This window comes from Mesoplodon mirus (assembly GCF_964341445.2).
Source record: "Mesoplodon mirus genome assembly, chromosome: 2".
Classification (NCBI taxonomy): domain Eukaryota; kingdom Metazoa; phylum Chordata; class Mammalia; order Artiodactyla; family Ziphiidae; genus Mesoplodon; species Mesoplodon mirus.
Window position 1 is genome coordinate 144,919,134 of NC_138977.1, and position 7,543 is coordinate 144,926,676.

The window sequence follows — 7,543 nt, forward strand, 5'->3', positions numbered from 1 at the left end:
CTGCGCTGGGTCCTTGCTGCTGTGCACGGGCCCTCCCCAGCTGTGGTGAGCGGGGGCCACTCCCCACCGTGGTGCGCGGGCCTCTCACTGCAGTGGCCTCTCCTGTTGCAGAGCACGGGCTCTACATACTCGGGCTTCAGTAGTTGTGGCATGTGGTCTCAGTAGTTGTAGCGCACGGGCTTAGTTGCTCCGTGGCATGTGGGGTCTTCCCGGACCAGGGATCGAACCCGGGTCCCCTGCATTAGCAGGTGGATTCCCAACCACTGAGCCACCAGGAAAGTTCCAAAGTGTGCTACTTTTTTTTTTTTTTGCGATACGCGGGCCTCTTACTGTTGTGGCCTTTCCCATTGCAGACCACAGGTTGGGGACGCGCAGGCTCAGCGGCCATGGCTCACAGGCCCAGCCGCTCCGCAGCATGTGGGATCTTCCCGGACCGGGGCACGAACCCGTGTCCCCTGCATCAGCAGGCGGACTCTCAACCACTGCGCCACCAGGGAAGCCCTGAATGCTTTCTTCTTAAGATTGGGAACAAGCAAGGATGTCCACTCTCACCACTTTTATTCAACATTTTTCTTGAAGTTCTAGCAAATGAAACAATGTCAAAAAAAAGTATAAATATTGGAAAGACAAAAACTAAAACTCTCCCTTATTTACATATAATTGTTTATATAGAAAATACTAAAGAATCAACAAAACAACTCCTAGAACTATTAAGTACCTTTAGCAAGGTTACAGGATACCAATACAGGTCAAATACAAAAATCAATTATTTTTCTAGATTTTAGCAATGAGTACTTAGAAAATGAAATTTAAAACCATCATATATAATAATATTAAAAAATAAAAAAATATGATAGAGATAAACTTAACAAAATATGTGCAAGAGCTCCTCACTAAAAACTACTAATCATAGCTGAGAAAAAATTAAAGAACACCTGAACTAAAAGAGAAATATACCTTTATGAATTAGAAAACTCAATATTTTTAAATTTTTTTTTCCCAAATTGATCTGTAGATTGAATGCAACCCCAATCACAATTCCAGCAGGCTTTTTAAACCTTGTTTTGCCTTTAGAAACTGGCAAGTTGATTCCAAAATGTATATGAAAATGCAAAATATCTAGAAAGCTAATCATGAAAAAGGAGAAATAGATTGGAGAATTTACACCACTTGATTTCAAGAAATACTACAAATTTATAGTAATTGAGCTAGCGTAGTACTGGCATAAGGACAGGCAAGTTGACCAAAGGAAAAGCATAGAAATTGCAGAAATAAACCCACACTAACTTAAGATCATGAACCTAAAAGCAAAAGCTAAAATGTTAATACATCTAGGAAAATTTTAGGAGAATTTCTTTGCCAACTTGAGTTAGGCAAACACTTCTTAGGACACAGAAAGCACTAACCATAAAAAAAAAATGACAAACTAGATTTCATTCAAATTTAAAACTTCTGCTCACCAGAGACACCATTAAGAGCATTAATAAGCAAGCCACAGACCAGGAGAAAATCTTTGCAAAATATATACCAGACAAAGAACTTGTTTCTGGAATATATAAGTAAGTCCTACAAATCACTAATAATAAGACAACCTCATGTGAAAAAACTGGCAAAAGATTGAACAGATACTTTACAAAGGAAAATACACAAATGACAAGTAAGACATGAAAATTGCTTAACATCATCAATCATCAGGAAAATTAAAATTAAAACCAAAATGCAATACCACTACACACATACTAGGATGACTCAAATTAAAAACAATGTCAATACCAAGTGTTGGAGGGAACAACCAGAACTCTCACACATCACTAGTGGGAGAGTAAAATGTTACAAGCTTTGGAAAGCAGCTGTGAGGTTTCTTATAAAGTTAATCAAATTCCTACCTATGTCCCATCAATTCTCTAGGAATATACCTGAGATTAAAGTAAACGTATGTCCACAAATGTTTGTACAAGAATGCTCATAGCAAATTTATTCATAAGTTGATATGAAATTAATATTTATAGTTCATATTATTTATTCATAGTAAGCCCTAAATGGAAACAATCTAAGTGTATGTCAAAAGGAAAATGAGTAAACAAATTGTGGTATATTCAGACAATGGAATACTATGAATTGACATGAAGGAATGAACTACTGCTGTATGCAACAACATGGATCGATCTCCAAAATATGAAGAAACCAGAAGCAAAATTATACATACTGTATAATTTCATTTATATGAAGATTCAGAACAGGCAAAACTACTTTATGGGTTTAGTTCACAGCAGTAGTTTCCTGTGGGAAAGGGATAAGAGATTGTCTGGGAGGAAGGAAAACTTCTGTTACCTTGAAAATGATGTGGGTTAGATTTATGTGAATTTATCTAAACTCTTCAAATTATACACTTAAGATCTGTGCAGTTCATTGTATGTAAATTTTACACTAATACAATTTTTAATAAAGGAAACTATATCTACACATGGCTTGCTCTAAGACCACAACTCTTTCTGAAAACTAACAATGTCATTGCATGCTTGGATAAGGTGCTTTGTTCATTTCTGTCAAGGCTTTGGTTTTGCATTGGTACTTGATCTTGACCATATTTCATACAATCAATTAACAAATATTTCTGAAACATTACTAATTGTTTCTCTAAATGATTCAACTTCTGTCACACTTTTCTACCACTTGATAAACAACAACCCATTCTTGTTGTCAAGAATCTGGTCAGTAGCAAGGACTGTTTTTAGTGAGGATTTGTCCTTTCCTGGGGGATTAACTCCTCTCCGTATATCCTGCAGTTCAGTAATAATTTTCTGCCATTAAAACATAATTTCCTATGGCCTTGAGCTTGGGCAGCTCTTTTCACCTCTGTGCTTTGGTCTGCACTTTGCCCACGATCTGAAACAACTTCTCCTTTTCTGCATTTCTCATTCATTCAGTAAATATTTATTGTATAGCAGCCATGGGTCAGGTGATGGGTGACTGTATTCAGGGTGGTAAGCATCCAATGCAAAAAAAAAAGCAGATAAGGTCTCATCTCTTTTTGAGTTTACAGTCTGGAGTATCTGAGTTCAGACAAATCAAATAATCACACAGGAACATGTCTAATTAGAATTGTGAAACAGCACAGCACACGCATTGGGAAAAAAAGTGAAGTGGTACATGACATTTAACAAGTGGATCTCATTTACAACGTAACAAGCAGACTTTGTCTGATTAGATTAATTTTTAACTGACATCAAGAGACTTTGTAAGAGCAAACTAGGAAATACAGATGAGATGGCGGGCAGATGGGTGTCAGGCAGAGGGAGTGGCATGTCCAAAGTCGTTATAGCAGGAGGGAGCATGGCATTGCACAGGAGCCAAAAGAAGGCCAGAGTACTAGAGAGCAGAGAGCACAGCATAAGACAAAGCTGGAGAAGAGAAACAGGCATACTAAGTACTTTAGCCTTTGTTCCTGAACAGTAGGAAGCCACCAAGGGGGTTTAAGCATATGTGTTAGGGAGAAGAAAGAATTTTTAAATAGATTTGAAAATACTGCTCTAGCAGTCACAACTCTTCAAGGTTGTTTTACATACTACTTCCTCCATTAAGTCTTTCCCCTCAAGCAGAGGTGATTTCTAATTCCTCTGAACACCACAGCCATTTTCTGTACCCCCTGTAGAATCCTCACTTACAACAGTCTTGTACTATTGCTTGTTTACTTGTCTCTACACTATAAAATGTTGGAAGTCTGGGAATTCTTATTTCACCTTAATACTCTGCCGTCCTAATGGTGTACTAGGAGTCCAATGTATTTGTGGTCAAATCTATGAAAAACAGTAGGGCCAAGGTACTGATTTATTCTCATCTAATGACCAAACACAGGATAAGCCAGAGCATGCCCACACTTGGGGTAATAAGTGTTGCAGTGAGGATGGAACATGTGGCAGTGAGGTCACTTATCTCGCAGGAGAGACCTGTTGGCTTCCCAACAGTCCCACAGAGTCAGGAGGACCTCAGGGCCACCATCTCATTCCAGTTCAGCTTTGGATATCTGGGATTTTGATTTCTGGTACATGCAAGGGCATCAGACTCTGGGGAATTGATTCACGGTAACCAAATGCAGAAAAAAATGGTATTTTTTTTTAAAAGATGCTACTTTCATTTTACAGAGAACCATTACAACTTGTGTTCACTTATTAGTAAATTATAGGTGAATATACCTATAGGTGAAAATGCCCAGGAAGCCAAATCATATGCAGAATGTCACTTGAAAAAGCAAAGAATCAGAGAAAAGTAAGTTAATTGTCTCCTCTGGATGTCCAGAGTTACCAAGCTATCCCACTAGGTATGTAGCAAAGGGCCACATCATCACATTCATTAGGCAAGGCAAGATCTTCCTGGTTAGTGCTAGGGACACACTGGGAAAAACTACTTCTGAACTTTCCTTTCCTAAAAGGGCTATAATATTCTTTTATATGATAGTCCTTTCTTCAATGTATTAAAATTTTCAAAAAGGTTATGGGTGAGCCTAACAGGGGAGTATGTGAGTAAAACATTTAAAACAATGCTAACATTTAAAACAATGAATTATCTGATTCATTTAAAGTGAATTCTTATTAGCCATAAAAAGAAACGAAATTGAGTTATTTGTAGTGAGGTGGATGGACCTAGAGTCTGTCATACAGAGTGAATGAAGTAAGTCTGAAAGAGAAAAACAAATACCTTATGCTAACACACATATATGGAATCTTAAAAAAAAAATGGTTCTGAAGAACCTAGGGGCAGGACAGGAATAAAGACGCAGACATAGAGAATGCACTTGAGGACACGGGGAGGGGGAAGGGTAAGCTGGGACGAAGTGAGAGAGTGGCATGGACTTATATATACACTACCAAATGTAAAATAGATAGCTAGTGGGAAGCAGCCGCATAGCACAGGGAGATCAGCTCGGTGCTTTGTGTCCACCTAGAGGGGTGGGATAGGGAGGCTGGCAGGGAGATGCAAGAGGGAGGGGATATAGGGATATATGTATATGTATAGCTGACTCACTTTGTTATAAAGCAGAAACTAACACACCATTGTAAAGCAATTATACTCCAATAAAGATGTTAAAAAAAATAAAGTCAATTCTTGAATATCTCTTTTCTGATCCAATATGAATTGATTTAATAATTTATCTCTGAGAGGCAATCTTATTTCTTTACTTCCATGTTCCTGAACATGAAGAAGGTTCCTCACTATTTCTTATTAGAAGCAAGCTACACTTATTTTGAATAAGCATAGCATCTTTACAGCAGTCACCCAAGCAATATTTCCTAAGGAGTGCAATAACAGGTCTCAATAGCTCAAAAGTGTTAATTAAGAATCCTACAGTGCCTAAATTACTTCCCCCCAAATTAACTCTATCTTTATTAGGAAGCATCTCAGTGGGAACATAAGGTTGTGAGAGCTACAGTTTTAACCTTCAGCATTATGGAGGTTAAATTCACATACTTTATGAAATATCTGGCATTAGTAAGAGTGCCAGCATATCCCTAGGTCAATTAGAACAAGCTTGTTTATTTTGTTGTTCACTTGTCTGAGAACCTAGTAATTACACAGAGATACATGTTAACATATTCCACTATGTGGTAACATATTTCTCTATGACTATGAATTTGTCAAATTCGTCTTTATATATTTAGGGGCTATTTTATTAGGTACATTATACATTTAGGACTAATAGATGTCCCTGAAGAATATTAATCACAATATTGTTATCCTCTTTATCTTCAGTAATGAGTTTTGCCTTAAAGCCTACCCAGCCTGATTCTAATGCACATGCGTGTTTTTTGGTCTATCTTTTGTCACCCTTGTGCTTTCAACTTTTATGTTTTAGATATTTTTCTTAAGAACAGCACATAGCTGTATTTTTAATCCAATCATATAATCTCATTCTCAAAGTATGATTTTCAGTTTGCGGTCTGAACCCTTGAGGATCCCCAAGAACCTCTGATGGTGGTGGGTATCTTAGTCCTTTTGGGCTGCTATAGCAAAGATATCATAGGCTGGGTGGCTTTAACAGCAAACATTTATTTCCCACAGCTGTGGAGTCTGGGAAGTCCAAGATCAAGGTGCCAAAATATTTGGTATCTGGTGAGAGCCCACTTCCTGGTTCATAAACGGATATTTTCTTGCTGTGTCCTACATGGCATAGAACTTTCTGGGGTCTCCTTTAAAAGATCACTAATCCCATTCATGAGGGCTCCATGCTCATGATCTAATCACCTCTCAGAGTTAAAAACTCTTAATACCATCACACTGGGTTAGAATTTCAACATATAAATTTTGGGGAGACAAACATTCAGTCCATAAGAGTAAGGCAGGTGAAATCAAAATTCTTTTAACTTATTTTCCCCAACTTTATTGAGATATAACTGACATATAACATTGGGTAATTTTAAGGAGTAAAATGTGATGGTTGGATAACATGTATTACAAAATGTTTATCACAATAAGGTTAATTAACACATCCTCCACCTCACATAATTCCCACCCTGTGGTGGTGGTGGGCAGGGGGATGAGAACATTTAAGAGATGCTCTCTTAGCAACTTTCAAGTATACAATACAGTACTGGGAACCACAGTCACCATGCTGTACATTAGAGCCCCAGAATTTATTCATCTTATAACAGGAAGTTCACACTCTTTGACCAACATTTTCTCATTTCCCCCAACTCCCAGCCCTTGGCAACCACCACTCTATGCTCTGTTTCTATGAGTTTAGCCTTTTTAGATGCTACATATAAGCGATATCATGCAGTATTTGTCTTTGTCTGAATTATTTCACTTAGCATAATGCCCTCAAGTTTCATCCACATGGTCACACATGGTAAGAGCTCCTTTTTAATGGCCAAATAATATTCCATTGAATACATATACCATATTTTATTTAACCATTCATCCATTTATGGACATTTAGGTTGTTTCCATGTCTTGGAATAATTGTGAATAATGCTTCAATAAACACAGGAGTGCAGATATCTGAGATAGTGCTTTCATTTCCTTTGAATAAATACCCAGAGGTGAAATTGCTGGATCATGTGTAGTTCCTTTTTTTATTTTTTTTTATTTTTGAGGAACCTCCATAGTGGAGGCTTTCTATAATGGTTATACCAATTTACATTTCCACCAACAGTACACAAGGATTCCCTCTTCTCCACATCCTCACCAAATGTATTACCTCTTGTCTTTTTGATAACAGCCATTCTAATAGGTGTGAGGTGACATCTCATTGTGGTTTTGATTTGCACTTCCCTGATGATTAATGATGTTGAGCATTTTTTCATGTACTTGGCCATCTGTATGTCTTGGGAAAAATGTCTATTCAGGTTCTCTGCCCATTTTTTAATCAGATTGCTTTTTTGTTTTGTTTTGTGTCTTGCTATTGAGTTGTATGAGTTCCTTATATGTTTTGGATATTAATCCCTTATCAGATGTATGGTTTGCAAATATTTTCCCCCATTCTGCAGGTTGCCTTTACATTTTCTTTTGTAGTGCAGGAAGTTGTTCATTTGCTGTAGTCCCAGTT